Source organism: Oreochromis aureus, linkage group 3, assembly GCF_013358895.1.
Source record: "Oreochromis aureus strain Israel breed Guangdong linkage group 3, ZZ_aureus, whole genome shotgun sequence".
NCBI lineage: Eukaryota > Metazoa > Chordata > Actinopteri > Cichliformes > Cichlidae > Oreochromis > Oreochromis aureus.
Genome location: NC_052944.1, coordinates 113,329,302 through 113,344,398, shown reverse-complemented (window position 1 = coordinate 113,344,398; position 15,097 = coordinate 113,329,302). Strand labels below are relative to the sequence as shown.

General features: G+C 42.9%; 1 long non-coding RNA gene and 1 pseudogene across 1 annotated transcript; both read right to left on the bottom strand.

Annotated features, from left to right (window-relative positions):
* Positions 1–291: 291 nt before the first annotated feature.
* On the bottom strand, positions 292–3,700 carry LOC116327382 (annotated as a pseudogene).
* Positions 3,701–4,897: 1,197 nt separating this feature from the next.
* LOC120437904 lies at positions 4,898–5,501 on the bottom strand. Its single transcript, XR_005611490.1, has 3 exons — positions 5,440–5,501; positions 5,257–5,355; positions 4,898–5,006 (listed from the first exon to the last, which is right to left on the bottom strand). It is a non-coding gene; the product is annotated as an uncharacterized LOC120437904 (long non-coding RNA).
* Between the last annotated feature and the right edge of the window lie 9,596 nt (positions 5,502–15,097).

Below are 15,097 nucleotides of genomic sequence, written 5' to 3'. Positions count from 1 at the left end.
ATGAGAACACACAGACTAAATACACACAAGGGTAATTAGGGGAAGTGCAGACACATGGGGAAACAGCTGACACTAATCTGACATAATGAGACAAAGCAAAGCAAAGCCAACTACACTGACATAGGACACAGGCCTTCAAAATAAAACAGGAAACATGAGACCCAGACATGACAATACAAACCTGACAAACTTGTTCTTCAAAATATAACAAAAAAGATCAAAAACCAAATGAAAGCCCTAGGCCACGCCCAGCTGGCCAGGACTTTGCAGAGTGATCGTCCTACAAAGCCCCTACAACCCACTTCTATGGGTTCCTTGATTCCTTTCATTGGCCTCCTCGATCTGCTCTTCCCAGGGCACTGTGAGTTCTAGCATGATGAGCTGTTTTGAGGCCTCAGAAATAATTATCATGTCTTGCCGGAGGGATGTTTTTGCAATGTTCTGAGGGAACTTTAGCTGCTTGCCCAGGTCACCTTGTAGCTGCCAATCAGAGGCTGTGTTGAGGAGACCGGTTGTTAAATGTGGGCACACCTGGGGTTTCTCTCCAGCCTTAATGAAAGAGATTGCCTTCCTCGGAGCATGATAATGCTTGCTGGTGCTGATTGCTGAGGCAGGTGCTAAGGAGGTGTTCTAGGGTCCGTCTTCCAGAGCACAGGGGACAGACAGGTGTCTCGCTCTTCCCCCACAGATGGAGGTTTGCTGGGCTTGGCAGAGTGTTGTTTACTGCCTGCATTAGGAATCGGATCTGAAGGAAGTCTGCCTGGATAATGTTTGCCCAGGTGACCTTGTGCTGCAAGGTGCTCTCCCACCTTGTCCATGCTCCCTGCCGCTTCAGGCCTACAGCTCTACCTACTCGCTCCCCCTCCACACCTGCTCGGACCTCTTCCTGGAGTAGCTGGTGTCTCTCCTTTCCCTGTGCCCTGCTGACCTGGGCCTTTGGGAAGTACCCCAAGCCTGCTCCCCCTGTTGCTAAGACCCCCACCAGTGTTTTCTGCCTTAGGCATGACTCTGCCACCTCAAATGCCTTCTCAGCCTTCCACGTTCTTCCTGTCCTTACCTAAATACCTGCTGATACCACCTTGCAGTCTTTAAAATCTCTGTACTGTAGGGCTTCTCGTGTGCGAGCCACCTTGAACTCTTCTATGAGACCACTGAAGGGTAACTGCAAGTTGTTGCTTGCCCCATACAAGGCAGCGCTGGTGAGACTGCGGGGAAGTCCCAGCCACTTAAGAAGAAAGCCACTGATTTTCCTTTCAAGGGATTCCACAGTAGTAATTGGAACTGTATAGACAAGCAAGGGCTACAGGATCCGGGGCAGGATGGAATGCTGGTAGATCCAGGCTTTAAATCTTCCAGGCAGGCTGGACTTATCCACCTAACGGTGCGTTCACACCGAACACGATAGAGGCGAGCGAAAACGCCCCAAACGCCCCTAATGTGACGCGTGCACATTCGCACCTCAACGCGTGTCCAGGGAAAATCCACCGCGCCTCAAAATTGCATCTTTCCACGCGCGTGGACCAGAAATGTGGGAGGAAGTTGTGCCAGATGTGTTGTGCTGCAGATGTCCTCTTGTTAGCGGAAAGGTATTTGTACATCAGTGGGAAAATAGTGGGACAGTAGGCGGGCTTGCTAGCTTTTGCACGGTTTCATCGGGTCAGTCTGGAAATTAAAAAGCAGAATGAATGAACTTACCAGGTTGCCCAATCTCCTCACTAATGTGCCTCCAAGCTAGGTCCGTTTTATTCCTGTCTCGGTAGAAGTAGCAACTAGCATCATTTAGCTCTGGATGATTAGCCACGGCACTGATGAGCTTTTCCTCCATACTGAATGACGAATGAAGGGCTTTGGCTGGATCTGCCCCTTTGACCTAGTTACAGCCACGTCACCAGGCTCCTGATTGGTTGTCGGGGCGCGATTTGACGCCGGAGTTCAGATTTTCCAACTCGAGCGGTTGGCGCGATACGGGTGTGTGCACAAAATGCAACACACAATCTGACACGCGTGGTTTTCTTCGCGAGTCAAACACGCCCCACGCGATACACTGACGCCCTTTTCAGACGTTTTGGCGTTTTCGTGACGCAAATCTGCTTCCGCATTTTTGCCAGATGCGCAATCGTGTGTCATCGCGCTCTTTTCATTGACTTTACGAACCTTACGCTCTGGCTGCCTCTATCGCATTCGGTGTGAACGCACCGTTAGTGAGCCAAGCTCCCAGCTCCTCATTTGCCTTTTGAATGGCAGTAGAGTCTTTCAGGCTGGAGTCAAAGAGTTTCCCCAAGCTCTTGACTGGTTGTTCCGTTATGGATGGAATAATGGTTTCTGAGATTGAGAACCGGAACTTGTCCGTCACCTTGCCCTTCTTCAGTACCATCGATCTTGACTTGGAAGGTTTAAAACTCATCCTTGCCCATGAGATGAGTCTCTCAAGTCCCTGAAAGATCAACCTACACCCTGGGACTGATGATGTTGTAATGGTGAGGTCATCCATATAGGCTCTGATGGGGGGCTGACGAACACCTGACCTTGTTAGCGGCCCTCTGCACTCCACCTCCGCAGCCTTTACCACCATGTTCATTGCAAGGGCCAAGAGCGTAACTGAGATGGTACAGCCTGTTATTATACCTTTCCCAAGACGGTGCCAGCCTGAAGTGACTCCCCCAGAAGTGACCCTAAGCCTGAAATTGGCGTAATAGTCCAGGATCAGGTCCTTGATCTTACTGGGGACATGGTGGAGGTGTAAAGCATGCTCAACCAGTTTGTGTGGGATCGACCCATACGCATTAGTCAGGTCCAGCCACAATACAGCTAGGTCGCCTCTGTTCTCATGGGCTTCTCTTATGAGGTGTGTAACTATGCCAGTGTGCTCTAGGCAACCAGGAACCCCTGGGATTCCCCCCTTCTGAACTGATAGAAACAATTACATCGATCTAAGGAGAAACTCGGTCAATCTCCGAGAGACAACGCTAAAAAAAACCTTCCCCTCCACGCTCAATAACGAGATGCTCCGAAACTGGTTTATGTTTCTTGAGTCCTCCTCTTTGGGAATTCAAACTCCCTCTGCGCACCTCCACTGATCAGCAACTCTCCCTCTCCACCATATCACCTTTAAAATCTTCCACAGCAGCTCTGGTCAGCGCTTATAAACAAGGTAGGGTACCCCACTGGGACCTGGGGAGGATGCTGAGCGGGCTGCCTTGATGACCTCACACACCTCCTTCAAAATTGGCTCCGTCAACTTGAACTCTACTGATGGTTGGGCAGGGTTGATGAGAGCCTCGTTCGGTCCCAAGTCTTGTTCCCTCAGTGGGTCACTCATGGTCTCATGAAGGAAGTTATTCACCCCCTCTGCTGAGCACTCCAACTGGCCGCTTCGCTTTACCCCAAGCAATCGTTTGGAAAAGCAAAAGGGATCAGCAATAAAAGCTGCATGTTTCCTGGCTCTCTCTCTTCCCCGCCTCCTGTGCTCTTCTGCTCTACGGAGGGTAATCAGCTTCTTCCACAAGATGTTATGCAGTTCCTCTAAAGCTTGCTTTTCCTCCACATCAGCGTTCTTGAACTGCTTCTTAAGGCTCCTAAGCTCCTGGCGCAGTCGATGAATCTTCATGGCCCTGCGGTTCATGGTGTAAGGGGTCTTGTTGTTACACTTCTCGGTCAGGCCGAACCTTTCTGAGGCGTAGCCGACTACGATGGTGGTCATTGTTTACCTCTGACAACATTTAGCCAACAGTTTATTAGCTTTGGTAACATTATGAACAGGCAACAGCATGGTTACCTATACTGCCCTTTAGTGCTGGAGCAGCAGATACACCAGTTAATCTGAAATCTCTTTTTCTCTCTGAAACAAAGTGACAGCAGACTGAGTCAAAGACAGAAAATAAAGTTAAACACCAAATATTCAACGTGTTGGAGAATCTGACATTCCAGTTCGTTCAAACACAACTGTAGTCAGAGACACAGATGCAGAGACTGAGGAACATTGTGTGACTGATGAAGAATTCAGCTTTCTTTCTTCAGAGACAGGAGGCAGCAGCATCGACCGTGATGCTTTCAATGACCATGTTCCTGTTAAACACGGTTACAGTTTTAAAAGGATGATTTACTGAAACTGTTTTAAACACATCTTAGGCAATGTTACTGCTTCTGTACCTATACTTTCTGTATTGTGTGTTGTAGAAAGTAACAACTGAATTTTTTTATGTTGGGTCTAAAGATGTTGGAGAGGAAGTCAAAATCAGCCCAATCAGTCTGAACCTGCAAACCTACAGAGCCGAGAGCAAAGCTCTGTCTGCTCATCTGTCTGTGTTAGAAGAGGAAGTGGTTTAAGCAAATTTGTCACAATCCTGCAACTGATAGTGATTTAGTGTTTGTCCCACTTAATGGATGCATGATCTGATTAGTCGACTAATTGCAAAAATTGTCGGTGACTAGTCAACTATCAAAATAATCATTTGTGGCAGCCCTAATCCAAAGAACCCTACCCAACCCCCATACCTTTCTCGCCTCTATTGCCAACATGTGCCCCCTTTACATTTCTATCTGCCCTCTCATTTATGCCTGTCTAGAACTGGACCAGTTTGTAAGTAAACATTTTAAAACTCTATCAAAGACTTCTGATGGGGATGTTTGGAGAAAGAAAAGAGGGACAAAGTGGAGCAGTGAGCTGAGGCTTCATTCGCTGCTAACCTGCAGTTATGTTTTCTTAATTCTAGTGTTTGCATGTTCACAGCTGAAATAAAGCTGCCTCTTTGAGTCCATCCTGTTGTGTTTGGGTCCAATCCTGCCTGCCACACATGATAAAGTCAAATATAGTTTTTTATTTTTGTTTTCTTTTTTATTAATCTTTAATCATATGTATCCAGGAAAACACAAACATGTAAAGGAGCTCATTACAGTTCTCTGACCTCGTTGGTCCAGGTTCATTACTGAAACATGGAGGTTGAAGTATAGACGGGTCACTCCTCACAGACAGACAGCTGGATCCTGCAGACTGTGACCTCTGACCTCTGCAGACACAAACATGATAAAAGTCATTGAAGCAGCTCTTATCACACAGACTGCAGATAATGCAGCTGTTTTCTGTCAGTAACAGTCTTAGATTAGAGTACAGCTTTTTACAGGAAAACAAACAGTCTGCCTCTGGTAGATTCTAAAAAGTAAGTGAACATTAAACATGTATAATGTAATACAATGTGCCTCGTAGTATAAAAAAAAGCTGATATAATTATAGACATTTTATTACTGATAAGAACCTACCTTGTCTCAGATGACCTTCCCTGCCCGAAATTACGAAAGAAATCCATCACCTGTTTGCTCTTAGAGGACACAGAGCTGGGTGGAGGTCCAGGTTGATTCCTGTGAATAATGATGGAGCAGTGATGTGAGTGCTGAGCTGTGACATGGAGAAGAGTCATGGACAGTTAGAGATGGTCATCTCACCTCTGAGCTTTGGTCTGGCTCTCATGTTCCCCACACAGAGTGCTTTTAGAGGGAGGGACTCCCTCCTCTCTGTCCTCACACTGATCCATGCTGCTCAATTCAGCTCACACACACTTTCTACCTTCACCTGCAGAGGAAACACAAATCAGTCACGTGCATGTAACCCAGGTTATTTTCTGAAGTGTGAGATTTCTGATCATTTTTGCAATAATTGAATGCACCAAAGTGCCGCGAGCATAGCTGCTGCCCTTGGGTACACTTAATATGAGTCGCTGTAGATAAGTTTACGAAAACTTTATGCTTGTATTTTTTGTTTTGTTTTTGTTTTTGTTTTTTTGTTGTTTTTTTTTTGGGGGTACACCGAGTGAAGAGACAGAAAAAGAAAAGGGTTATTGTTTAAAATTTTGTTTTAATAAATGTGTTTATGTTAAGTGAGTGTGTTGTTCATTGTGTGCTGGAGGTCATAGTGTTCCTGTGGTGGAGCAGCTGCTACCAATCTCCTTCATGAAACTAGCCTCTGATCTGATACAGATATTTTGGACATATTTAAATTTCTTGTAACTTCTTTCCAGAGAAACTGTGTGATTTTGGGGCCCAAACACTGTAGCGAAATTGATGATGCAGATACTTAGTGAACTGCCAAAGATCATTAGTCCTGACTTCCAAGCAGTAAATTTTTTATTGTAAATACAGATTGCTGCAGAGGTCATGTCTGATGTGTTGGACTAACATCCATCTGAGACACAGCTTTCATCAGTTCACTACAAAAAGTGTCATAGAGCCGAGTTCAGCCTCCAAATCCTCCATTACTGTAGTCCTACAAAGGTCAAACATGGCTGCAGAGAGCAGCTTTATGTCAGTAACAATGTCCAGGACCGAGCTGACTGCTTACAGAGTTCACACTCTAACTGCTCTGCTAGCAAAGCTAACTAATGTTTAAAGAAATGAGGTGATGCTGCTGGGAGTTACATCACAGACTAGCAGAATTTAGTTACTCAGCATATATTTAATCCTTATTATCTGCTCCTGTCACCTCTGTTTACCTCTGACAACATTTAGTCAACAGTTTATTAGCTTTGGTAACATTATGAACAGGCAACAGCATGGTTACCTATACTGCCCTTTAGTGCTGGAGCAGCAGATACACCAGTTAATCTAAAATCTCTTTTTCTCTCTGCAGGGTTCGTACGCCTTTTTCAGGGTCAAATTCAAGCACTTTTTAAGCACTTTCAAGGTCCCTTTTCAAGCTTTTCCAGCACCCCCCCCGCCCGCCAAAAAAAAAAAAAGAAAGAAAAGAATGCATGTTTCAATTCGCATCACCTCAGTAAGACCATGTGAAAAGACACCTTTGCTCCCCTTTTGTTAAGACATAGAAAAATACCCCACATAAAAATACTGCAAAAGGAAACGGCCGCCTTATATACATAGTGTATAAACTGAAAATGCACATTTCACTTAAAAATTAAGATGTGAAAATGTGAACAAATCAACTTGTTAGATATTCTTCTCCTGTTGAAAAAAACAACAAAAAAACAAAACAGAAATAAGTCTTCTCATCAGATATTGATGCTTCTTTCCTGTGTGACAAAAAATAGATGTTTGTTTGTTTGTTTGTTTTTTAAGTTAATTCCCAATAAAACTGTTTTATTGCTAACTACATTGCTGTCTGTATTATTGCTGAAGTCCTAAATGATCACCTTTAAAGTGTTTGTGCTGATAACATCATGTCAGACAGGCATGGAGAACAGCACTGACTGAGAGGCTTTGAACAGATCACATAGTTCAATTCAACATATAAGACTTTAAGAATGCACAAGCATCTACTTAAAATCTAATTTATCATCCGTGATATTATTATGTACAATTCCAATGTATTTTGTTCATCTCCCTTAAATAAACAGGCAGCCTTAAAGTATGAAATATTCATATACAAATACACATAAATGTGTGTACTGTCTGAGTGGCTGATAGTGCCCCACAGGCCTCAGTGTGAGCCTGAAGACATTTATAATGTTTAAGGAGTTTAATGTGTAGGTGCTGACGATAAACACATTTTGAATGAAAGCCGGGGAACTTGGGTAGCACAGAAACAAGTGGCTATTCTTTGTGACCATATGGATCGGTCCCTCATATTACCATTGTTTCACCCAAAGGCACCAAGTTAATACTTAAAAAAGCTGCAGCAATACACACAAATATAAAACAGTACTTGGTGACAGCTTTGCTTTTAGCCTTTAACCCTCTGGTGTCCAGGGTATAATTGGTCGTTTTTGACTACTTTTGATTTGGCCTCTATATTTCACCTTTACCTTTCACCTTTATTTCAGCACAATTTATCTAAAAGTGATATTTTTGACTGTAAAAACCACAAGCATGTTTAAGGAATCATTTTCATAACTTGAAATGCAAATTGTACATTTTTTTAAAAAATATGCACAAGTTTTGCAAACAACAAAGTTATATGGTACTATTTACCTAAAAAAAAATGCAGCCAAGGCTCAGACGTTTTTTATATAACCATTTAAAACTATTTACAGAACAATCAGGTGCTCTGCGTCAAATAAGAAGGCACACAAATTATTTATGCAACTCCAAAAATAGTTTGTGTCACTATAACACAGATGAGAACAGCACAGGGGATAAACCTGCAGGTTTGACGGCAGGTGTGTCACTCAGCGTTTACACTGCAATCTGCCTTTGGTGGCTTTTTTGCAGCAACTGTGACATTCACTAGTAGAACTGACACACAAAACAAAAACTACACACTAACTACACAAGACAACACACTACCTTGAGACTCCAAACACGGCAAACGTCACAAATCTCTCACATATCAAAACTCTCTCTCTGTCTTTTGCTCACTCGCTCTCTCTCTCTTTCGCCGGTCACTCCTAAAACTTCCCCTCTTCCCAAACGACCAAATTGCACATGTTGCCATATCATTTTTGATTGGTCGACATGGTACATTTTTCCACCAATAGGGAAGGAGTGTTTTTTCTTTTTCTTTTTTCACTCACAAGCAAAGCGTCTTTGCTAGCGCTCTCCATAGAAAACGCAGTTTTTACCGTTTCTTCCCGGAGTAAAGCCACTGTTTTATTAAAAACAAAAAACACCGGTTTTACGTGGCCTATCAACACAGTTTAAACACTGGTATATAGCTTGAAGTCCGCACGTTCGACCCAAGTTGAAATGGAGACTCTGGGTCGACCCCAGATGGTTAATCAGAAAGCCTTAAGTTAGCTAGTTATGTACCGGGCTAATGTTTAAAGCTTTCACTTGAGTAAATTAACTCATATCACTGCTAAGTAATGTTAGCTAAGTTCACAGCATATTCCATAATAGCGCTGCCACACTGCATCACACTCAGTGCATTTCAATCATTTCTCCAGCGAGTTTGATAGCTAGCAAAATAATAACCATAATTTTAAAAAATAGCATGTGTAACGTACACGTACTGGAAAATTATTTACTAGCACTCACCTATCATGCGACTGGAGAGCGCAAACTCCGCCACTGTCGTTTTCCATCATACACTCATTTAAACAGCAACCTACAGGTATGTTAGCGCACTCATCCCCGACTGTCCGAGGGAGGGGCGGGGACACACGTTGAAACAGACGCAAGGAAGCCCAGGCAGGGAAATTTTGCTTTTACATTTTGCGACTCATTTTTATTTCTCTATCTGATAAGAAAACTATTTAATCAGATAGTTATTTGTGGTGAATGAAATACAGTTACATTTTCAAGCACTTTCAAGCACCACATCTGAAATTCAAGCACTTTCCCAACCTTGAAAAGACAACATTAAAATTCAAGCATTTTCAAGGATTTCAAGCACCCGTACGAACCCTGTCTCTGAAACAAAGTGACAGCAGACTGAGTCAAAGACAGAAAATAAAGTTAAACACCAAATATTCAACGTGTTGGAGAATCTGACATTCCAGTTCGTTCAAACACAACTGTAGTCAGAGACACAGATGCAGAGACTGAGGAACATTGTGTGACTGATGAAGAATTCAGCTTTCTTTCTTCAGAGACAGGAGACAGCAGCATCGACCGTGATGCTTTCAATGACCATGTTCCTGTTAAACACGGTTACAGTTTTAAAAGGATGATTTACTGAAACTGTTTTAAACACATCTTAGGCAATGTTACTGCTTCTGTACCTATACTTTCTGTATTGTGTGTTTTAGAAAGTAACAGCTGAACTTTTTTATGTTGGGTCTAAACATGTTGGACAGGAAGTTAAAATCAACTCAATCAGTCTGAACCTGCAAACCCACAGAGCCGAGAGCAAAGCTCTGTCTGCTCATCTGTCTGTGTTAGAAGAGGAAGTGGTTTCAGCAAATTTGTCACAGTCCTGCAACTGATAGTGATTTAGTGTTTGTCCCACCTACGGGCTCAGACAGTTTTTAAACACAGGAAGTGTGGTTGCTAAGCTGTTGCTCTGTGTACTGATGTCACACAGACTAGGATCAGGTGGAGTATTAAAGACAGGAACCTCAGGCTGTTCTCTTCTTCCTGCTCAGGCCAAAGGACATCTTCTGTCCATGTAACACCTGACAGATTTGATCTTTTAATTTCTGATCTATAAATATTTGTTTTGCTGGAACTTTTGCTGGAGTGGAAGAAAACTGAAGTGGTTTCTCCTGAAAATATGTCTTTTTTTTTTCGCTTTGTGCTCTGGTACTTTCTCAGCTCCAGGGGCTCTCCTAGGGGGAGAGGTGGAGGTGCCCCTGTGTCTCTAACATCCTCTCAGTGTTGGGATGGTGAATGAAGGAGTTTTGTGCCGATCCAGCAGAGACACTAAAACACAGCAGTGATTGTGTCTAAACAGACAAACATGAACTAAATGCAGTGAAGCTGCTGTTTGTCTGAGTGTAATCAAATGTCTGAGGGAGCTCACTGCACAGGAACATTTACATCTTTCCTCTTTTATTTCACTGTGGAGGCTGAACCCTCTCTGAAGTCAGCAGCATCATTTCAGCAAGAGGTTTACAGTCAAACATTTCTAACAGGAAGTGATCAGAAGTCTCCAAAAGTCTCTTAAACACTGAGAGGAAATTTGCTGTTCCATTTCAGCTGCTGATCATGTTGTCAACATTTCAACCCGTCCTCACCAACCCCAGATGTTTCTAGCTGCACATTCATCACATCAGGAAAATTCTGGCAGCACAAACGACAATTAAAATTACCAAATGCTGAAAACACATCTGTTCATCTGTGAGCAGCATCAACTTTTGACATCGGTTGAAACCAATCAGCAACAAACGTGTTTATTAACATCAGCTGAAACTTCCAGAAACTGAAGTAAAAACACTCAACCTGATGCTTCAACACAAACTAAACTATGAACTAAGTCTTGCTGTCCAAGGCCATCTTTTATATACAGACTTTAGATAGAGGCACAGTGGAAATAATAACTTACACTTGCTTAGAAAAAAATAACATAAACCAACACACACATACTCAAACACTTAGTTGGAGGAGTGTTTAACACTCAGCCTCGTTGGCCCAGCTCCGTTACCATGAACTATGGAGCGGGAGATTTGTGCTGTTTGTGCTGGAACAAAACTGCACACAGCTGATGTTAGCCAGGAAAACATTACACACTGCTTCACTTACCTTAACATGGAGCTTCACAGGGAAACGATCAGCATCAGTCACAAACACCAAGTTCAGGAAAGAGAAACTTTGAGCAGGAAGGAAACACCCAGAGATGCGTCCACAGACCAACATCGCAGCAGTGGTGTGTGGTAACTTCTATAGAAAGGCAAACTCATGACACCCACCCTCCACCAACACACAATAATCAAAACCATCTTCCTGCTATTGAGCGATTTCACAAGAACCTGGATCTGACTCTTCACCTTCCCATCTGAAGAATTCTAAAATATTCTTACTTGTATAGTTAAATGAATATCTGCTATAGTACCAATAATATTTAACCTTAGCTGACAATGACAAGTGGTGGAGGAAGTTTTCATACTATTACTTTAGATAAAGATGGCGCCGGTGTGTGTGGCTTGCCGTCTGTCACTGCCAGAGTTATGTTTGTTTGTTTTGATTTTATTGACTATTGTAATAAATGCCAACCCTCTTTTGGTGTATGATCGCCTAACCCTACTGGAACTCCGACCTTCTGCCAAAGGTTGGGCAAAGTGGAACCAAGCTGGACATAAAACTTTGCCCCCGCTAATATCGGAGATCCCGGCTCACCTGTGCCGTGTTCCAGCTCCACCACTCCGGCATAAGTGCCGTCGCCGGGGTCGCCGGGCTGACTTCCTGGTGAAGCTGAAAGCTTCTTTAAGGTATTCTCTTAAGCCCTTATCCAGAAAACAAGGAGCTGTGCCAAACTTCTGTTTCTCTCGGCGATCATTGGAACCTGTCTGTGGCTGGATGGGATGTTCCAGTCCCGAAAACCCTGCTCTCCTCGTCCCCGCCGGCGTGGTGTGAATCTGCGGAACCTGCGGCCTCTGTGTCGGGCTTCGAGGACGGCTAGCGACGGGTATCCGCCGCTTACCGCCAGGATTGGCCTGGTAAAAGCTAGGTCCCTAGCGAACAAAACGTTTATCCTGAAGGATTTTTTCACATCCCGAGGACTGGATTTTCTCTGTGTGTGCGAGACGTGGCTGAGCGCCGGTGAGTGCAGCATCATCTCAGATCTTCTACGATTGCTGCTATTTTAATTCCCCGCGTATGTTGGGCCGAGGAGGAGGAATAGCTACAATCTTTAAAAGTCATTTTAAATGTAAGCAGCTATTAACCCCGTCGTTCACCAGCTTTGAACTGTCTGTGTTTGAGTTGGGCTGCTGTCACACAGTGTTGTGTGCGGTGGTTTATCGGCCTCCAAAATACAATAAGGACTTTGTGGGTGATTTTGCTGACTTCTTGGCTGAATTCATGCCAAAATATGATCGTGTTCTTATTGTTGGGGATATTAATATTCACGTGTGTTGTCCTGATATGCCCATGGCGAAGGGCTTTTTAAACCTTATTGATTCTTTTAATCTGGTGCAATGTGTGACAGGTCCCACACATGAACGTGGACACACACTTGATCTTATAGAATAGAATAGAATTCAACTTTATTGTCATTGCACATGTCACAGGTACAGGGCAACGAAATGCAGTTTGCATCCATCCAGAAAGTGCTTTAGTCGTGATATAGATATATTACAATATAAATTAGCAATAATAGAGATGTGTAAGTATATTACAGAAATGGGTCTATTATGGTATGTTATAATGTACACAGTGTGAAGTATGTTATGAGTATTCTATAACTATAAGTATGTACAGGCTGTAGATCTTGTTTTATCTCATGGCTTTTCTGTTTTGAACATAGAGATTTGTGATGCTGTGTTTTCTGACCACAGTCCTGTGATGTTTGAAGTTCCTCTTGCCCAATGTTCCCTCTAATTTTTCACGTGTCTGAGGGAACACACAAACTCCCTGAGCGTCCCTTGGACCACTGTGAGCGACATCAGACGTGTGCACTGTGGTCACGCCAGCATCGAATCATCCAAGTTACATAGTTTATTAAAATAATCAAATTACAGCATTTCCATTTATGTTAGACTACTTTTAATTAACTGCTTTAGCCCACTTACAAGGAAAATGTAAAAAAAATCTAGTCATTGACCTGTGTAGTATGTTAACACTACTGGAAGTAAAAATAACTTGAACTCCAGTTTTGAAAACACAACTTTCTTTCTTTTTTAAAAAAAAGCTCTGACTTGTATTATGAGTCTGTGGTCTGGGAGAGAGTCCTGTAACTCTGTCTGCAAAATACAGTATATAATGACCAATGTTGGGCAATTAATTATATAGTTACTTCTTCAAAAAAGTAACTCAGTTTGGCAAACAACAAAGTTTTTTGCAGCTATTTTTTTTTTAAATGCAGCCAAGGCGTTTTTAAATAAACATTTCAAACTATTTACAGAACAATCAGCTGTTCTGCATCAAATTTGATGCCACACAAATTATTTGTGCCACTCCAAAAAATAATTTCTGTCCACTATGAGATAAAGGAGAACAACAGCCTGATACCTGCAGGCCTGACAACAGGAGATGTATCACTGCTGTAACACCTGTAACATTCAGCAGTCGCCTCATTGTTCTGACACACACAACAAAACTATTGACTACACTACACACTAACTACACACTAACTACACAAGATTTGCGCTAAACGTCTCAAATCTCTCACATCTCAAAACACCGCCGTCACTCCTAAAACTTCCCCCCGTTTCTTAACAACTAGATGCCACATTGCCATATCATTTTTTGATTGGTCGACATGGTACTTTTTTGGACGAATAGGAAAGGAAGAGGCGGGTGGAGTTTGTTTTTGCTCAGAGGCGGAAAGTGCTTTTGAGCGTTTTCCTTATAAAACGCAGTTTTTACCGTTTCTTCCCGCATTAAATATAAACAAGATAGTATTCAGGAAGAAAACCAAACATTGCAGATATTTTTATCATAACTCTGGTTTTACGTGGCTGATCAACACAATTTAAAAACTGGTATAAAGTCCACACTTTTTCCGTCAGTTGTTCCGTCTGTCCTGCTCACATCTCCAATGGTTGTACACGTTGTCATTAACGTCGCTTCACTCCACATCAGCCACGCCGCTTTTCCAGCTTAACACTAGAAGTCCCAGAGAGCAGCCATTTGGCTTTTCTACTTTTAAAACCCGCCTTCGAGCCAAATGGGTGGTAGGTTTTTAGCTAATATCCTTAATCACCTGTGAACAGCCACTTTTGTTATGTAAATAAGGTGGGGCCATGCTGAGCCACTTGGAGTGGTTAGTTTCCTGAGCCACAAGGAAACTTGTGTTTCAGTTTGCCATCTTAGGGAGAAATCAACACACATGGGTGTATTTCCTGCACAAGCAGGATTCACTGCACTGTTAATGTTAGCTATGTTATATTGCTGCCTCTGTTCGGTGGTGTCGAGCCAAACGGACTTTAACGTGTGTTTGAACGAGCTGACGGTTCACTCGTTAAGCTGAAAGAAAGATGCTTTAATCACAGGAGTCACACATGTGTCCACTGTACCATCTGGGAACTCTTCTTGTTTAGCACTCATAATAACACAAACACTAAATCCTCCTTCTCTTGTGCTGTTTTGTAGCAGTGTATACACCTGAGACTGTCACCTGTCTGTCTGTCCTGCACTCTCTCTCTGTTTCTTTCTCTCTGATTGTGGAATAAAAGTATGAACATGTATTTATAAGTTACACTTGTGTTTGAATCCTGCAGCTTATCACACATTTGATTTCCACGTGTGACAACTGCAAGTGTCCAGAGTGAGGACAGACTGAGGGACCCACTGCTGCACATCATCTGTGAGGCTTTGCACCCTGATGATCCACCAGGACAAACTCAGCAGTGTGTGAGGAAGAGGAGGAGGAAGAGCCAGCAGCAGCTGACAGATGGAGAGAATAGACAGACTGTTTCCTGTTTGTGAAGGACTGCTAGGAAAGTTATAACTAATTGTCTGTCCTGAATCAGTCTTATTAGGTAATGTTCAAATAATGTTATCATCCCAGTGTTTTCAGTGTGGAGAAAGTACTCAGGGCCTTCAAGTTACACACTATGAAAGGCAGCAACAAGTTTAATATTCAGAAACCTAAAGTATGTATCAGCAGCAGAAT